Source organism: Octodon degus, unplaced genomic scaffold (genome assembly GCF_000260255.1).
Source record: "Octodon degus isolate 3935 unplaced genomic scaffold, OctDeg1.0 scaffold00079, whole genome shotgun sequence".
Classification (NCBI taxonomy): domain Eukaryota; kingdom Metazoa; phylum Chordata; class Mammalia; order Rodentia; family Octodontidae; genus Octodon; species Octodon degus.
In genome coordinates, this window is record NW_004524655.1 from 1275628 (window position 1) to 1278126 (window position 2499).

The following is a 2499-nucleotide window of genomic DNA, read 5'->3' on the forward strand; positions in this document are numbered from 1 at the left end:
TTAAGGTTTATTGAGTGTTTATAAAAAAGATCAAAATTTTCAGCATTGACTGTCTTTTGGTGTACAAGGTATGAAAAAGAACAAAAGAAATAAATTCCCAGATTAACTATGATGAAAATGCTAGTAGCACTCTACAAAGAATCTCTACTTCAGTTGTCACACGTAAGGCAGTCTGCACACGTGACAACAGCATGTTCTATCCGTATACATCGCTTATACCATCAGCATGTGTCTCCTGCACCCCTGGCCTCCTTGTAGGAAATCTTGACATCTCAGTGGTTGTGCTGATTTGTCAGGAGGTTCTTATTGTATTATTCAGTGTGCATTTAACAGAAACAAAATATCAATCAATAAAATAATGATTATATTTACTAAATTCTTAATATGTATTGCGTGTATCGACATCAGTGTTCACACATCAGCTGTGTACTCACTGACAAAACCTAAGAGACAACATCAGGAATAAATTTTTATGTGAACAAAAATGAAAACACCAATAGAGTCCTACCCACAAAAATAAGTTTTGCTTCAACTGTCACACCCAAGGCAGTCTTCACACGTGACAACTGAAAGCTCCATACACAAGAGTCGCTTACATTGATAGCATGTATTTTTGCCCTCCTGTACTACTTCCTTATAGGGCACAAGTGACATCTCTTCAGTTTCCCTGTTGTTGTAGCTGTTTTCTGTGAGGCTGCACTTGCCTGTTCACCTGCCAGCTCCCCAGTGTGCTCCGCAGTGTTTTGCTCAGCTCCCCGGGCAGAAACATTTTGCTTTTCCTTTGCTGTAAATGGCCTCTTAGGAGCTCCAGTCTCCATCTTCTAAGGAAAGATCTCCATGATATTTTGCACTCGTTATTTTCTTTGTAAACTGTCAAGCTATTTATGCCACACAGGTTTAGGATCAAGTGCAACACAGGGACTGGCCAACGCTTTGTGCTTCAAGGGCTAGCACAGTTGCTGCATAACTCATCAAAATCATCAACGCCACATTTGGTTTTCTTGTGGGAAGTTTTCAACTCAGTCTTCCATTCGGTCAAGGTTTCTGTATCACTCTTTCCCTCATGGTGAAACGTTGACATGAGCAATGCGCTTGGCTTTTCCTTGCCATACAGGAGGCTAATGTTGTACCCTTCTGAAATTCGAAGGTAGTAGTCTACAATTCTCTGTTCTGAAGTTGTAACATTTCATTTGGAATTTCTGCTTTGTTCCTGTGTACAGTTCCCGTGCTGGTCGACTTGTGCTCTGTTAGCTAATGTTATTTCAAGTTGAAACTGGTCAAGAACATTTACTTTTGTGCGTCACACAGCAAATTAATTCGGGAGCTGGGAGCGTCAAGTCTGTTGACAACATCATCCAATTTATTACCGTATGAATAGGGACCCAAGTCTGAGCTTCAGGATAAATGTGGAAACAGGAAGCATAACAAGAGCATATATGGTCAGACCATATTTCGGCCCATCTCTTTTGCAAAAGTCTTTTACATTCCTGCAATCACCATGAGAAATCTGCGGTAAGTCCAGCAGACCAATGAACGCTTTCAGTTCAGCTAGTGAGTCGTAGTGTTACGTATGTTTTTCAGCATGGCTATTGGTGCATAGAGAATGTTTTACTTGTGTTAAAGTCTTTGTGCATTTCACAGCATCGCATAGCATTTCTGTTACAATCTCCAACACTGAGTGGCGGGGCTGGCATTCTGTCCAATAGGTTTCACCCCTGCAAAGGCCTTCATTCTTTGTGGACCTAGTTCTAGCATCGAATCATTCCCTTTGGTTGCATGGTTGTTTCACAACATTTCAACTCGGCGAATGTGTACTCACATTGCTATTTTCTTTGTCATCTGAATCAAGGAGGTCTGCATGCCCTGTGTCTGTATCTGTGGATTCTTGCTTCATTTCACTGTCACAGAAACTTTGGCTCCCATGGCCAACATCAAAGTCAGCAGCAGCGACAGCAGCAGCAGCAGCACACACCTACACCAGGCTTCTGTGATGAAAGCACGTATTTTACCACGATGGATCAGCTCTATCATCCATATATGAGTCATCGGATGGTGATTCACTTCTGATCTCCAAAACTTGCAAATCTGGTTTTTCATGTGCCATTGTTCTGAATCAGACTATTTCTACCAGAAAACTTTAAAAAAATCTTGATGTGGGGTGGGTCTATTAGACCCTCTGTGATGCTCGGGGAAACTTACACAAACCCGGTTAGATGGAGCATAAAGGTGGATCCAAAACAAGTTTTGAGGCTTTTGCACATATGCACCCTCCTTGCCTTTCATCCTACACATAGACTGCTTCCTGCATCCCTCAGGGAAGGTATTGAGAGGCACAGCTGTCTACTATTACACTAAAGTACAGACTTACATCAGAAAAGCAAAGGATAGACCTGCTGAACCAGTCTCACGTTCCAAGGGTTTAAGCATGTCTTATATAGAAGATCATCTGCTGAGAAAAATCCTTTGTCTTTGTTTACCTCAAGCTGTCTGTCTGTCTCT

The 2499-nt window shown here is 41.7% G+C and overlaps 1 long non-coding RNA gene across 1 annotated transcript in view; it reads left to right on the forward strand.

The window, feature by feature from the left end:
- LOC111818081 overlaps positions 1-2499 on the forward strand; it is a 17295-nt gene that overhangs the window by 5641 nt on the left and 9155 nt on the right. The window lies entirely within an intron of this gene.